We start from the raw sequence: 17,013 nt of genomic DNA on the forward strand, positions 1-17,013 counted from the left end.
CAGGGTGGCCCTTAGGTGATGCTTGAGGTGAGGGATTGAGCCATGTGCATATGGTGGGGAAAAGCATTCTTGGCTGAGGGAACAGCCGGTGCAAAACCTGTAAGACAGGAGGGAGCCTGGTGTGGTTGAGGGTTAGTGAGGCCAGAGCAGCAGAGCAGAGGGAGTGAGAGGGAAAGTTGGGAGAAGTCAGGACCCCAGGGGGGATTCAGGTCACTTGGAGCCTTGCAGACCCCTCGACGCGCCCCCCTCTGAGGGAAATAGAGACTCATCACAAGGTTTTGGGCCAAAGAGTGAACGATCTGAGTCATGTTTTAAACGGATCACCCAGGTCGTCCAGTGGAGAACAGACAGCCGAGGACCAGCATGGAGGCAGGGAGGCCAGCCAGGTGCCCAGTGCACTCACCCAGGGGAGCTGTTGGGGATACACCAGGAGGAACCGGGAAGGGCGGAAGGGGTCGGTCGGGCTCTGGATAAACTGAGTGCAGACACAGGAGACCAATAACAAGGGGGACAGCAGAGGGAGAGGCACTTCTGGGCGCAGTGTCTGCTGCAGCAGAGATAGGGAAGGTTGTGGGCAGCTATGCAGATCCTAGGGGTAACGGGTGTGGAAAGTATGTTATAAACCACAAGGAATGAGAGACCTGCCTAGACGTGACATTGAGGCTGCAGTCCCTTCCCCAACCCCTGTCCAGGGGCCTGCACACCTTGGGGCTGCCTGACTCTCAGCCCCTCCTCACTGCAGATCCCAGGAGACTCCAGGACACAGGACCCACCCTCCCCCTGCGCCTACTCCCTTCCCTACTCTTTCCTTCCTCCAGTACCAAGAGCTACCACAGGGCGGGGCTCAGTGAATAGTTGTAAGTGGATAGAATATTCATCAGACATCTTTGATTTACAAGCACTGGGGGAACCAGCATCTACACATTCCTGGCCCATGGAGGGCGCTCACTAAGAATCTGTTGAATGAATGGATAAAGGGCGGGGGGAGGGAGGGAGGGAGGGAGGGAGGAAAGATGGCCTATGAGGAGGAATAGGTACCCCCCTGCTCCCAAGGGGCTCAACGTTTAATGGGAGCCACAGCCTCCTCGTATTTGGCATCTGTAAGAGCTGACACCGTGACAAGAGTCTTAAGGGAAATAGAGACAAAGAGAGAGGAGGTCTAGGGGTGGGAGACAACATCTGTTGCTCCAAGAACCTACTGCCACCTCTGCTCAGAAGCAGATGCATCCCTGCCCTCAAGGAGCTCACTGGGAAGACAAGATAGAGATGTTGGATTGGTTGATTCAGGTCCCCAAGGTCCTTGAATGCAGCCCCCAGCCCTCCACGTCCCACCCAAGCCCCTTCCCGGCCCCTCCCTTTCCCACTGCCCGCACTCAGGCTGCCTCTGTGCTGTGGGGCAGCCCTTCTTTCTCCCCTCTTTCCTACAAGTGCATCCTCCTGCCTCCTGGACTCCTCTTCACCCAGTCAGCTCCGTTCACTCCTCTGGGACTCAGGGTCCATGCCACCGCCTGCAGGAAGTCTTCCTGGTGCCCATGGAGCAGCCGCCCCAGCACAGTCTTGCAGCTGCTGGAGTTAGGGTGTTTCCTGCACCCTACAGGCTTGCAGGGGCGAAGCAGGGCCAGGTGTGGTGCTGGTGCACTGCCTGGCATTTTAGACTCCTGCCGATGGGAATGCATAATTCACAGTTTAAGGAGAGTAAGCAGGAGGGGTAAAGAAAATGTGGAAAAGAACCTGTATTTCCAGCAAGAAGTGGGTGGTTGGAGAGGAAACCAAGGAAGACCACGCCGAGACATGGGAGAAAGGCAGGCTCTCAGTCCAGCAGATGTTCAGGTTTATTTTTCTCATTTCCTAGAAGAAGAGTTCACCTCCTCCTTCCAAAGTTTTCCATCTCCAGCGATTATGATCTGCAAGACATCCTTCCCCAGATGGGCATGGGGAAAGTCTTCCCCCCGGCAGCTGGCCAGTCTGACATTAAAGATGCAGAGGCGCTGGTGGTTTCCCAGGTGGGTGTTTAAACTTTGGACAATTCATCTCCACATGGGAGCTTGAATGGTGAAGGCCAGCCAGAGTTTTGGGTAAACTTGAATGAGTAAAATAACTGTATTTCTCTTTACTCAGTCACCTTCCCTGCACTCCTCAGAAGGGCTTGGTTACAACCATCCTGGGGGTGGTCCCACCTTCCCTGCAACATATTGTGACATGGAAGCCCATCTAGCGGGAGGGCCTGGGGTGGAATCAGCTGTGAACCCCCGTCTCATGCTCCAACTTTTACTGCCTATGCGATAAATAATTCAAGTCCTGTACCCCTCACTTTCTTCATCTTTAAAAGGAGCGTTATAGCCCTTGGCTCATGTGCTATGTCTAGCAGAGCAGGTAAGAGGTAATAGGTACTAACAACAGCTACAGGGCCATCGTGATGGAAATATACGAAGAGCACAGGACAAGAACACCAGGGCCCCTGGTACTGTGATCCTAGAAGCAGAGAAGTCAGAGTGAATGGGGGAGGCTGGGCAGCCCTGCAGCCTCCCCTGCACCCCACCTGCCAAAGGACCTGGTAAAGGAGGCGTATGTGCCAAGGGGCCTGCGGGGTCCAGGGATGGGAAGCCATTTCCTACTCAAAGTAACTGAGCGCTAGGGCAGGAGAGGAGCAGAAAGCAGTGTCCGCTCATCTGCTACTTCGACGTGGAGGGACTGTGGACAGTTGCCTGTGCCTGTGACAGTTGCCCCCTCCCCTAACATGGGGGGTGTTTTGGACTCAGACAGAGAGGGGTCCAGACCAGGGAACCCCTGCTCTTTTCCTCTCTGACCCTGGGCCCAGCACTCACAGCCTTTGACTGCACTTTGCACATCTGTGCATCACGACTATGCAAACCAGCTGACAGGTTTGTTGGGAGAGACAAACAAGTTGAACAGGTTGACAGCACAGTGACGGCCAGCGGCAGAAGGCGGATGAATGTCCGTCCCCTTAGAGGCACTCAGGCAGCTGCTCACCTCCCTCCCACCTCGTCTCTGGTGGGTAATGCTCTGGGGTCCCCCCGGTGGTCTGCAGTGCTGTGCTTGACGTGGGCAAGGAGGGCATGGAAGGAGCTGCTGCCATGGGAAGCAACTTGATCTACAAGACTAGAGAAGTGATCACTATGCATTTCAACAGACCCTTTGTGTTTCCCATACTCAGTAAAGACACCCAGAGCATCATCCTTTTGGGCAAAGTCACCAACCCCAGTCAAGCCTAGAGCTCTCTCCTGAGTGGCGGGTCCCCTCGCTAGGGAGCTGGGTGCCCGGCTCCCTGGGGGCAGCCTGGTCCCTGTGCCCCGAGGAGCCCCCTGCCTGGTCCCACCTGCTCACCCTGGTGAAGGTGACAGTGACTCTGCTGGGGGTTTCACATGCCCAGGGAGTCTGTGTCCTGGTTAGAAGGAGGCTCTGAGCCCTACAACAGCAATAACCAGCTTCCTTGGACTGGACTCTTTCCTGTGTGTCTCCACGCTGATCTGCCTGACTCCATGCTCCCGCCACTGCCTGGGCCCCGATGCCAAGTCCCCCAACCTCCCACACACGCTCAGTCTGCCCCAGACTCTGGGCCCCTCTGTCTCAGCCTCACCAGCCAGCCCAGGAGCAGGCTTTGTCCCTGTGACCAAGCCCACTGGACCTCAGGCCCAGGGCTGGGAGGGGCCCCTGCTGCCCGATGCCCACTTCCGGGGGCTCTGGTCCCAGGTCCAGGTTCACTCTTCCATCCCCCAGGGCCCAGGATGTGCCCTCGTGCTGACATTGCAGGGGCTCCGACCCTCACCTCTTCTGGCACAGCCCCTGGACCCCTCACTCCTGCAGCTGAGCTGGGCCTCCCCCCAGGGTCTCCCCTGCTGCCCCCCAGCACCTCAGCCTGGGAGACCAGCTACTTCCAGGTTCCCAGACGAGCTACTCCACCATCTGACGAGTTCCACATACTCGCCTGACAGAGGATTCCCCCTCAGCAGCCAGAATGGGGGTATGGGAGCAAAAGGTCCATAAACACACACCTGCAATAAAAGGAACCCACTTGGTTCTTCATGTCCCTGATGTGATCAGGGGCTGTGTCCTCTCCAGGAAGGTCAGCTCCCAGCATAGATGATGACGTCACCCACAACTGAACGGTTGAGATCTCTCTGCCAGGCAGCCTGCTCAGACCGCTACCTGGAATAACCCGTTTAGTCCTTGAAATGATCACGTGAGATACTTGCTGTTACTCATCCCATTTTACCGCTGAGGAAACTGAGGAACAGAGAGGCTCAGTCATTTCCCCCAAGGCCACACAGCTACTAATTATTGCCGGCAGGATGTTATCCCAACCTCCTGGATCAGAGAAACACTCTAAACCACAGAATGAATCTGCCCTCAAAGATTTTCACAGCAGTGACCCTCGTGGGACTTAGGAACTGATGCGAAACCTGGATGATGGAACAAGGCTCTGGAGGCTGACAGAGGATCAAACTCAGCCTGGGAAGTCGGCGAGCCATTCCTGGAGGACGTGCTTTTTGTGCTGCCATCAGAGGAAGAATAAAATGCGGTAGGTAAACAGAGAGGAGAATGTCCTTGGCAGGAGAGAGACATTTTCAAGAACCCGAAGGAAGCTGGGCAGACCTGGAGCAGGAAGCGGAGGGCCTGCAGAGGTGATGGGGCCATGATGGAGCCGCTGGACCACTGGGGGCCTGGCAGCCCAGTAAGGATGCTGGAAAGGTTCCATAGACCCCTGGGCAGCTTTAAAGGAATTTGAGCAGAGGGTCTCTCTGAGCAGATTGGCATAGTAGAAAGATGACTCCAGCTGCTGTGTAGAGAAGCAATTCAGGTCCAGGACAGGGATGCAGGCTGGACATTAAAGGGGATGCTGCAGGAAATGGGGCCAAAGCCCAGGATGGAGAGGGAGAGCAGGGATGAGTGGAAGGCTGGGAGGAGAACCCATGTTTCTGTGAGTGGATGTGGGGAAGAAGCTCCTGGATGATGACAAAGCATCCCCTGAGGAAGGACCCCCAGCGTGTTGGGAGGAGGGCAGGGGACACCCTCACATTCAGATCCCAGATGTGTGGTTCCCTGGAGACAGCCAAGAGATCTGCTCAGGGGAGTTCAGGAGAGAATCAGGGCTGGAGGGAAGCATGAAGATTCGTCCCCCAGGATGGGCAGGTGAGCGCTGAGGGGAGGAGGTCCCCTAAGCTGAGTGCCATGGGGTGAGAAGGGGAGGGCACCCGAAAGGGTGGGGCACCGAGGAGAAGGAACAGAGTGGGGAGGAGGGAGGGGCATGGGAGGAAAGCTGTCACTCCAGGACCACAGGAGAGGTACCCAGGGGACAGAGGAGGGGACTTAGGGGTAAGGGAAGGATCAATGGTCCATGGGATGCAGTGATCTAAAGCCACAGGGGACGGGGCAAGGGCAGGGTGAACAGAGTGAGGGGAGGCCTGCCCTGGGGTGGAGGGGGAGGGAGGGAGAGCGAGAGGGTGTGCAGACGGCCTTTCTGGAGTTTAGCCTTCAGGGTGGTGAGATCTGGGCTGGAGTTGGCTTGTGTGCTTTAAAGACCCTGTAACCTTGGGCCCGTTTGTGTGACCTTAGGAAAGATTCAGGAGGTGGGGCGACAGGCACCAGGGCTGCAGCATGGCCTAACTCCTAAGGGACAGCTAATAGAGGTGACTTGACCCCATCCCTAACCTGGGGCTGCACACCCAGCAGGGATGCTGCATGTGATTATCTAGTTTCCCAAATCCATTTTTTGAAGAGAATATCTTTTCCCCATTGATTGGTTTTTTGATCCCTAGTCAAATATTAATTGACTGTATGTGCATGAGTCGACTTCTGGGCTCTTTATTCTGTTCCTTTCATCTATGTAAATATTTATGCCAGTACCGTACTGTTTGATTACTATAGCTTTGTCATACAGTTTGAAATCAGGAAATGGGATGCCTCCAGCTTTGTTAATTTTTCAGAGGTTTGCTTTGGAAAATTGCAGATATGTGGGGATTGAACACACCCCGAGGTGAAGACAAATGTCAATGTCACCTTTGGAGAGAATTGAGAACAGGCAGGGGGTCACCCTTTTGGCAGCCCATGGGAATGTGGGAGTCTACACTCTGCACATCAAGCCTGGCTCCATAACCTACTCCTGATGTTCTTTATTACCTGTGTGACCCTAGGGGGGCTGAGCCCCTGACCACCCTGAGCTTCTCTCTCTTTGTTTGTAAAATGGGGATGAATATTTTACAATAGTGTAATAGTATTATGATATGTAAATACTACTGCTCTCCGTGGGCTCCTCAGCCTCTCTGGAAGGTGGTTAATTTTAGAGGAAAATATGTGTCACTGTGGTACAAGCTGCTCTGAAGGTAGGTGTGGATCTGAAGGCGAGGCTCTGCCAGGCTTTCAGATCTGGGGCAAGTTACCTAATCTTTGTGCCCCCTCTGAATGGACACAACAGTCTACCTTGTTGGGATGTGAAGATAATTCAATAAAAATTAATAATGTCCCATGCCTGGCATGATACTAAAGCCTTCACACTTAGATTGCGTGTGCATGTGCACGTATAAACACTTACATATAACACACGACAAGCGTTCATAGATGTGTATATGAGTAATGCCTTACTGACTCAGGAAGTAACTTTTCTTCTTTAAGAAATAATCTGTCGGGCTTCCCTGGTGGCGCAGTGGTTGAGAGTCCGCCTGCCGACGCAGGGGACACGGGTTCGTGCCCCGGTCTGAGAAGATCCCACATGCCGCGGAGCGGCTGGGCCCGTGAGCCATGGCAGCTGAGCCTGCACGTCTAGAGCCTGTGCTCCGCCACAGCAATGAGAGGCCCGTGTACCAAAAAAAAAAAAAAAAAAAAAAAAAAGAACTAATCTGTCTGTTCATCTGTATAATAGGACCATTAATTTTAGCCTTATCAGCTTCAAACGGATGAGAAGGTTAAAAGAGACTGTGGCTGTCAAAACCACTTGAGACCCACAGAGCACTGTACACATGTGAGGAGAAGGAATTCAATGCTGAATTAAGAGCGTGATTAAGGAGGGAAGCATACAATCCTCTTGGCTCTTTTGGAGGAAATAAAAGACCTCGAGGCTTTGGGATTCTTCCTGTTCTAACCCGTGCCTCCTGGGACCTGCCAGAGGAAGGGGACTCATGCCCCTTAATTTAGTGCTTGCTTCCAGGGTTACTTCAAGTGGCGATCACAGCCCTCCTGCAGAAGAATCACCAGAGAGGGGAAGGAAGGAGAGCTTAAATGCAGCGTCCCTGACTTCCCCCTGCCCTAAATCAGTCTCCTGGGGTAAGTGCAGGATTTTAAACAATCTCCCCAGGCAGTTGTCATGCACACTGAAGGTGCAAAATATTTCTTTGAAAGAAACTCAACAAGTAGCAATAAAATGGGACAGATGATGAGCTCCCCATCACTGGAGGTGTACAAGCAGATACGTCAAGGATTCAGTGGGCAGAAAATTCTTGATTGCCTCCTATGTCTAAGTCAGCAAGGGAGGCTTCTCAGATGCTGTGGAAAGGAGGGTTGTGACGTATTGCAGCCCTGACTCCGACATGGAGATTCCACATTGGATATATGTTCTCTCACCTCTGAGGAGCACGTGATTCTCCAGGACTGCTGTAGTGTCATCCCGAGCTCTTCCACGCAGGCCTCGAACTTCCCCAGGATCTGCCTCTGCACGCTTGTGGATGCTTTTCTGGGCCTCCACCTGTTACTGCGTGGCCTCCAGGGGCCCGGGCCGTTAAATGTGCATCGGCCCACGGTCAGGGTATCTGAGCAGCAGATCCTGGAAGCCCTCCTGGATCTGGGCCTCGGACCCCACATTGAGGTTGAACCAGGCCCTCCAAGAGGTGGGTCCTGCTGGGTGTTGGGGCCCCGAGGAAGAACACATCCAAGCCCAAAGAGATGGTTACTGGGGAGAAGGGAGTGTTCTGTCCAGAGCACCCAAAGCCAAATGTCTAGAGGCTGAAAGCAAAGCCTATGTTGCTCTGGGAGAATTGGGGGCAGCCCAAGGCTGTCCTGGGGGCTGGGGTTGGTGAGATCAGAATCTTCTTGGTTAACCAGGGCCAGACAGTGAGCCACAGCCATGAACACGGTGATCAGCAGCTACCACCGACGGATCTCCGTCCTCGGGGCTCCTTGGTCTGGAAACAGGGGCAGGAAAGGACAACAACAATGACAAAAGTAATAGTAATGAGTGATATTACTGATTCTCGGAGTGTCTGCTCTGTGCCAGGCGCTGTGCAAATGCTTCAGGGTCATGACCTCTTTTTTAAAATTAATTAACTAATTAAACTTTTTATTTTATATTGGAGTACAATTGATTAACAATGTTTTAGTTTCAGGTGTACAATGAAGTGATTCAGTTATACATATACATGTATCTATTCTTTTTCAAATTCTTCTCCTGATCTACAGAATATTTTTTTCATCCTCACCACAGCCCAGTGAGGAAGGAAGGCGCTGTTTTCACATCTGCATTTGACAGAGAAGAAAACAGAGGCTTGGGAAGGTGAGGGAGCTGCCCAAGGTCAAGCAGCTGGTAGGTGGTGGAGTCAGGACTGAACCCAGAGCCTGGTGGGAGGCGGATTCATGACCAGATGAGCGGATCATCTAGCAGACAGCCTGTCTGAACAGAAGCGCCGGCACCTTGTGCACCTGCTGCGAGCGCCTGACACAAGCCAAGGACTGCTGGCAGCCAGCAGTATCTGTAAGAGGAGCAGAGTGGAATCCGCCTCTCACCATTGTGGCCTCTCCTGTTGCGGAGCACAGGCTCCGGACGCGCAGGCTCAGCGGCCATGGCTCACGGGCCCAGCTGCTCCGCGGCATGTGGGATCTTCCCGGACCAGGGCACGAACCCGTGTCCCCTGCATCGGCAGGCGGACTCTCAACCACTGCGCCACCAGGGAAGCCCCGCACTAGATTTTTTTAGGTAGAATTGTGAAGGACAAGTGGTCTCTCTCCCTACACTGGTTGTGTTGAGCCTCTAGGAGGTTCCTGGGACAAACCTTAGTTCTCTGGTTTTCCTGCTCTAGCTCAGCCCCGGGAACAGACAGACTCAGCTTGGCTAGTCAGAGAGTCTAAGTCAGCCCTCCCTCCAGGGGCCCCTGTGGACCAAGATCTTCCCAGGATCCTCTACGTCCCAGCATCTCCCAGGACCCTTGGACTCTGGTCTCCAGGTGCTTGTCCACCCATGAGACAGGAAACCTCCCACTGGTTGTGCCTGCAGGTCCCCTGCAGCTCAAGCCCCATCAATGTGCGATACAACTTGGTTCCTAGCTATTGATTGATATCTTCCTTCCATGACTTGTCAACCATTTCTTTTCTCTAGGCTTCTTATCAGGAGCATTTAAACCTGCTCACTTTTCACTCAACTTTCAGTTTTCAAAAATATATGTCTTCCTCTCTTTTCCCCTCCAGCTCCCCTTTGTTTCTCCTTGTCTTTGATGACAAATTGCTAGAAAGAAATATCTCCCCTTGCTGTACCCCTGTGCACCACTGATTCTCTTCGAAACTCTACAATCTGCTTCCGCCCCCCATGTCTCAACTGCCATTGCTCCTGCGAGCCGCCAAAGACCCCACTTGGTAGGTCCAGCCTATCCTGTGGACACTGTCCTTTCCTCTCTCCCCACGTGTCCCCTCTTCCTAGTCCTTCTCTGTCTCTTTGGGTGCCCTCTCTTCCTTTTCCTTGTCCCTTAAGTGTGGTCATTCCTGATGACGGGGTCCCAGGCTCCCCTCTCTACACGCTCTCACCAGGAGGGAGTCCTCACCAGGAAGTCTCGTCTCTCCTCTGCATTAGCAGATTTCCAGGCCCTGCTCAGATTTCCTTGCTGAATGCCAGATCTGTAGAAGCAAATGCTCACTGTTCTTTTCATCGTGGATGCCGGCCAGGCATCTCAGGTCCATATGGGAGCTCAGCCTCTTGCTCACAAATCATCGTCCTCTCCCTACGTTACCCATCTCTCCAAATGGCTCCCTCCAGTTTCTTTAGCTCCCAAGCTGGCAACCTGAATGTCACCTTTACTACAGACTGTCCTTATTTCTTCATGAATAATTGATTACTCAGTCCAATCCATGGTACCTCCTAACCGTGTCTCAAAATGTCCCTTTTTCTCTACCTTCACATCTATATCCCCTGTCGGTCTACTACCCTCTTCTCCTTAATTCCTACGATTGTCTCCTGACTATGTTCCGTTCCATTTAGGCAGAGCCGTGTTGAATCGTGCAAAGAAATCACTGGGTCCAAGGAAGTGGGTGGATTGCAGCCAAGAGGATCCAACGTTAACCACTTTACTGGCTGCCATGATTTACAGAGCTTCACACGCAGATGACGGAGGTTCAGGGAGCGCAAAGCAGCTCCCAGGATCACTTAGCATTCCAGACTCAGCTGGGCTTAGAGCCCTGATGTCCTGACTCTCCTGTTCTCTGCACCTGAGCTGGGCAACTCCCTCCTCTGCAGGGAATTCTAGACTTTCTTAATGTTGCAGTACCTCACGTGGACCACCAAGGCACCCCATGGATCACACAGATCTGGGCTTAATTAAACTTGCTGAGTGGTAGGGACGATCACTTTGACAGCATCTCAGTAATGTTTCAAACGGGGAAGTTAGGAGAAATAAAAGGTTTCATTGGCTGGACTCAGTTCACAGTGGCTTTAGGGTGATAGTTAGAAAGTGTGGTCAGATTTTATAAACTAGATGAGAAGCCAAGGCTCTTTTTTTTTTTTTTTTTTTAACATCTTTATTGGAGTATAATTGCTTTACAATGGTATGTTAGTTTCAGCTTCACAACAAAATGAATCAGTTATATATATACATATATTCCCATATCTCTTCCCGCTTGCATCTCCCTCCCTCCCACCCTCCCTATCCCACCCCTCCAGGCGGTCACAAAGCACCGAGCTGATCTCCCTGCGCTATGCGGCTGCTTCCCACTAGCTATCTACCTTACGTTTGGTAGTGTATATATGTCCATGCCTCTCTATCGCTTTGTCACCGTTTACACTTCCCCCTCCCCATAGCCTCAAGTCCATTCTCTACTAAGTCTGTGTCTTTATTCCTGTTTCACCCCTAGGTTTTTCATGACATTTTTTTTTTAAATTCCATATATATGTGTTAGCATACGGTATTTGTCTCTCTCTTTCTGACTTACTTCACTCTGTATGACAGACTCTAGGTCTATCCACCTCATTACAAATAGCTCAATTTCGTCTCTTTTTATGGCTGAGTAATATTCCATTGTATATATGTGCCACATCTTCTTTATCCATTCATCCGATGATGGACACTTAGGTTGTTTCCATCTCTGGGCTATTGTAAATAGAGCTGCAATGAACATTTTGGTACATGACTCTTTTTGAATTATGGTTTTCTCAGGGTATATGCCCAGTAGTGGGATTGCTGGGTCATATGGTAGTTCTATTTGTAGCTTTTTAAGGAACCTCCATACTGTTCTCCACAGTGGCTGTATCAATTTACATTCCCACCAACAGTGTAAGAGGGTTCCCTTTTCTCCACACCCTCTCCAGCATTTATTGTTTGTAGATTTTTTGATGATAGCCATTCTGACTGGTGTGAGATGATATCTCATTGTAGTTTTGATTTGCATTTCTCTCATGATTAGTGATGTTGAGCATACTTTCATGTGTTTGTTGGCACTCTGTATATCTTCTTTGGAGAAATGTCTATTTAGGTCTTCTGCCCATTTTTGGATTGGGTTGTTTGTTTTTTTGTTATTAAGCTGCATGAGCTGCTTATAAATTTTGGAGATCAATCCTTTGTCAGTTGCTTCATTTGCAAATATTTTCTCCCATTCTGAGGGTTGTCTTTTGGTCTTCTTTATGGTTTCCTTTGCTGCGCAAAAGCTTTTAAGTTTCATTAGGTCCCATTTGTTTACTCTTGTTTTTATTTCCATTACTCTAGGAGGTGGGTCAGAAAGAATCTTGCTGTGATTTATGTCATAGAGTGTTCTGCCTATGTTTTCCTCTAAGAGTTTGATAGTTTCTGGCCTTACATTTAGGTCTTTAATCCATTTTGAGCTTATTTTTGTGTATGGTGTTAGGGAGTGATCTAACTCCATACTTTTACATGTAGCTGTCCAGTTTTCCCAGCACCACTTATTGAATAGGCTGTCCTTTCTCCACGGTACATTTCTGCCTCCTTTGTCAAAGATAAGGTGACCATATGTGCGTGGGTTTATCTCTGGGCTTTCTATCCTGTTCCATTGATCTATCTTTCTGTTTTTGTGCCAGTACCATACCGTTTTGATAACTGTAGCTTTGTAGTATAGTCTGAAGTCTGGGAGCCTGATTCCTCCAGTTCCTTCTTTCGTTCTCAAGATTGCTTTGGCTATTCGGGGTCTTTTGTGTTTCCATACAAATTGCAAAATTTTTTGTTCTAGTTCTGTGAAAAATGCCAGTGGTAGTTTGATAGGGATTGCATTGAATCTATAGATTGCTTTCGGTAGTAGAGTCATTTTCACAATGTTGATTCTTCCAATCCAAGAACATGGTATATGTCTCCATCTATTTGTATCATCTTTAATTTCTTTCATCAGTGTCTTATAATTTTCTGCATACAGATCTTTTGTCTCCTTAGGTAGGTTTATTCCTAGATATTTTATTCTTTTTGTTGCAATGGTAAATGGGAGTGTTTTCTTGATTTCACTTTCAGATTTTTCATCATTAGTATATAGGAATGCCAGAGATTTCTGTGCATTAATTTTGTATCCTGCCACTTTACCAAATTCATTGATTAGCTCTAGTAGTTTTCTGGTAGCATCTTTAGGGTTCTCTATGTATAGGATCATGTCATCTGCAAACAGTGACAGCTTTACTTCTTCTTTTCCGATTTGGATTCCTTTTATTTCCTTTTCTTCTCTGATTGCTGTGGCTAAAACTTCCAAAACTATGTTGAATAAGAGTGGTGAGAGTGGGCAACCTTGTCTTGTTCCTGATCTTAGTGGAAATGCTTTCAGTTTTTCACCATTGAGGATGATGTTTGCTGTGGGCTTGTCATATATGGCCTTTATTATGTTGAGGAAAGTTCCCTCTATGCCTACTTTCTGCAGGGTTTTTATCATAAATGGGTGTTGAATTTTGTCAAAAGCTTTCTCTGCATCTATTGAGATGATCATATGGTTTTTCTCCTTCAGTTTGTTAATATGGTTTATCACATTGATAGATTTGCGTATATTGAAGAATCCTTGCATTCCTGGAATAAACCCCACTTGATCATGGTGTATGATCCTTTTAATGTGCTGTTGGATTCTATTTGCTAGTATTTTGTTGAGGATTTTTGCATCTATGTTCATCAGTGATATTGGCCTGTAGTTTTCTTTCTTTGTGACATCCTTGTCTGGTTTTGGTATCAAGGTGATGGTGGCCTCGTAGAAGGAGTTTGGGAGTGTTCCTCCCTCTGCTATATTTTGGAAGAGTTTGAGAAGGATAGGTGTTAGCTCTTCTCTAAATGTTTGATAGAATTCGCCTGTGAAGCCATCTGGTCCTGGGCTTTTCTTTGTTGGAAGATTTTTAATCACAGTTTCAATTTCAGTGCTTGTGATTGGTCTGTTCATATTTTCTATTTCTTCCTGATTCAGTCTTGGCAGGTTGTGCATTTCTAAGAATTTGTCCATTTCTTCCAGATTGTCCATTTTATTGGCATAGAGTTGCTTGTAGTAATCTCTCATGATCTCTTTTATTTCTGCAGTGTCAGTTGTTACCTCTCCTTTTTCATTTCTAATTCTATTGATTTGAGTCTTCTCCCTTTTTTTCTTAATGAGTCTGGCTAGTGGTTTATCTATTTTGTTTATCTTCTCAAAGAACCAGCTTTTAGTTTTATTGATCTTTGCTATTGTTTCCTTCATTTCTTTTTCATTTATTTCTGATCTGATTTTTATGATTTCTTTCCTTCTGCTAGCTTTGGGGTTTTCTTGTTCTTCTTTCTCTAATTGCTTGAGGTGCAAGGTTAGGTTGTTTATTCGAGATGTTTCCTGCTTCTTAAGGTGGGCTTGTATTGCTATAAACTTCCCCCTTAGAACTGTTTTTGCTGCATCCCACAGGTTTTGGGTCGTTGTGTCTCCATTGTCATTTGTTTCTAGGTATTTTTTGATTTCCTCTTTGATTTCTTCAGTGATCACTTCATTATTAAGTAGTGTATTGTTTAGCCTCCATGTGTTTGTATTTTTTACAGATCTTTTCCTGTAATTGATATGTAGTCTCATGGCGTTGTGGTCAGAAAAGATACTTGATACAATTTCAATTTTCTTAAATTTACCAAGGCTTGATTTGTGACCCAAGATATGATCTATCCTGGAGAATGTTCCATGAGCACTTGAGAAAAATGTGTATTCTGTTGTTTTTGGATGGAATGTCCTATAAATATCAATTAACTCCATCTCGTTTAATGTATCATTTAAAGCTTGTGTTTCCTTATTTATTTTCATTTTGGATGATCTGTCCATTGGTGAAAGTGGGGTGTTAAAGTCCCCTACTATGAATGTGTTACTGTCGATTTCCCCTTTTATGGTTGTCAGTATTTGCCTTATGTATTGAGGTGCACCTATGTTGGGTGCATAAATATTTACAATTGTTATATCTTCCTCTTGGATCGATCCCTTGATCATTATGTAGTGTCCTTCTTTGTCTCTTCTAATAGTCTTTGTTTTAAAGTCTATTTTGTCTGATATGAGAATTGCTACTCCAGCTTTCTTTTGGTTTCCATTTGCATGAAATACCTTTTTCCATCCCCTTACTTTCAGTCTGTATGTGTCTCTAGGTCTGAAGTGGGTCTCTTGTAGACAGCAAATATATGGGTCTTGTTTTTGTATCCATTCAGCCAATCTGTGTCTTTTGGTTGGAGCATTTAGTCCATTTACATTTAAGGTAATTATCGATATGTGTGTTCCTATTCCCATTTTCTTAATTGTTTTGGGTTCGTTATTGTAGGTCCTTTCCTTCTTTTGTGTTTCTTGCCTAGAGAAGTTCCTTTAGCAGTTGTTGTAGAGCTGGTTTGGTGGTGCTGAACTCTCTCAGCTTTTGCTTGTCTGTAAAGGTTTTAATTTCTCCATCAAATCTGAATGAGATCCTTGCTGGGTAGAGTAATCTTGGTTGCAGGTTTTTCTCCTTCAACACTTTCAATATGTCCTGCCACTCCCTTCTGGCTTGCAGAGTTTCTGCTGAAAGATCAGCTGTTAACCTTATGGGGATTCCCTTGTGTGTTATTTGTTGTTTTTCCCTTGCTGCTTTTAATATGTTTTCTTTGTATTTAATTTTTGACAATTTGATTAATATGTGTCTTGGCGTATTTCTCCTTGGATTTATCCTGTATGGGACTCTCTGTGCTTCCTGGACTTGATTAACGATTTCTTTTCCCATATTAGGGAAGTTTTCAACTATAATCTCTTCAAATATTTTCTCAGTCCCTTTCTTTTTCTCTTCTTCTTCTGGAACCCCTATAATTCGAATGTTGGTGCGTTTAATGTTGTCCCAGAGGTCTCTGAGACTGTCCTCAGTTCTTTTCATTCTTTTTTCTTTATTCTGCTCTGCAGTAGTTATTTCCACTATTTTATCTTCCAGGTCACTTATCCGTTCTTCTGCCTCAGTTATTCTGCTATTGATCCCATCTAGAGTACTTTTAATTTCATTTATTGTGTTGTTCATCGTTGCTTGCTTCATCTTTAGTTCTTCTAGGTCCTTGTTAACTGATTCTTGCAATTTGTCCATTCTATTGTCCATTCTATCTCCAAGATTTCGGATCAACCTTACTATCATTATTCTGAATTCTTTTTCAGGTAGACTGCCTATTTCCTCTTCATTTGTTAGGTCTGGTGGGTTTTTATCTTGCTCCTTCATCTGCTGTGTGTTTTTCTGTCTTTTCATTTTGCTTATCTTACTGTGTTTGGGGTCTCCTTTTTGCAGGCTGAAGGTTCGTAGTTCCTGTTGTTTTTTGTGTCTGTCCCCAGTGGCTAATGTTGGTTCAGTGGGTTGTGTAGGCTTCCTGGTGGAGGGTACTAGTGCCTGTGTTCTGGTGTATGAGGCTGGATCTTGTCTTTCTGGTGGGCAGGTCCACGTCTGGTGGTGTGTTTTGGGGTGTCTGTAGACTTACTATGATTTTGGGCAGCCTCTCTGCTAATGGGTGGGGTTGTGTTCCTGTCTTGCTAGTTGTTTGGCATAGGATGTCCAGCACTGTAGCTTGCTGGTCGTTGAGTGAAGCTGGGTGCTGGCGTTGAGATGGAGATCTCTCGGAGATTTTTGCTGTTTGATATTATGTGCAGCTGGGAGGCCTCTTGTGGACCAGTGTCCTGAAGTTGGCTCTCCCACCTCAGAGGCACAGCACTGAGTCCTGGCTGCAGCACCAAGAGCCTTTCATCCACAGGGCTCCTTAATTTGGGATGATTCGTTGTCTATTCAGGTATTCCACAGATGCAGGGTATATCAAGTTGATTGTGGAGCTTTAATCCGCTGCTTCTGAGGCTGCTGGGAGAGATTTCCCTTTCTCTTCTTTGTTCTGACAGATCCCAGGGGCTCAGCTTTGGATTTGGCCCCGCCTGTGCGTGTAGGTCGCCGGAGGGCGTCTGTTCTTTGCTCAGACAGGACGAGGTTAAAGGAGCCGCTGATTCGGAGGCTCTGGCTCACCCAGGCCGGGGGGTAGGGAGGGTCACGGAGTGCGGGGGCGGGCCTGCAGCGGCAGAGGCCGGCGTGACGCTGCAGTCTGAGGCGCACCGTGCGCTCTCCCGGGGAGCCGTCCCTGGATCCCGGGACCCTGGCAGTGGCGGGCTGCACAGGCTCCCCGGAAGGGCGTGTGGCTAGTGACCTGTGTTCGCACACAGGCCTCCTGGCGGCGGCAGCAGCGGCCTTAGCGTCCCATGTCCGTCTCTGGGCTCCGCACTCTTAGCCGCGGCTCGCGCCCGTCCCTGGAGCTCTCTCAAGCAGCGTTCTTAATCCCCTCTCCTCGTGCACCAGGAAACAAAGAGGGATGTAAAAGTCTCTTGCCTCTTCGTCAGGTCCAGACCCCTCCCCGGACTTTC

General features: G+C 48.5%; 1 protein-coding gene across 1 annotated transcript in view; it reads left to right on the forward strand.

The window, feature by feature from the left end:
* The window catches only part of LOC101333068 (serpin A3-8-like), a 147,836-nt gene that overhangs the window by 20,146 nt on the left and 110,677 nt on the right, over positions 1–17,013 (forward strand).

Source organism: Tursiops truncatus, chromosome 2, assembly GCF_011762595.2.
Source record: "Tursiops truncatus isolate mTurTru1 chromosome 2, mTurTru1.mat.Y, whole genome shotgun sequence".
NCBI classification, from domain to species: Eukaryota; Metazoa; Chordata; class Mammalia; order Artiodactyla; family Delphinidae; genus Tursiops; species Tursiops truncatus.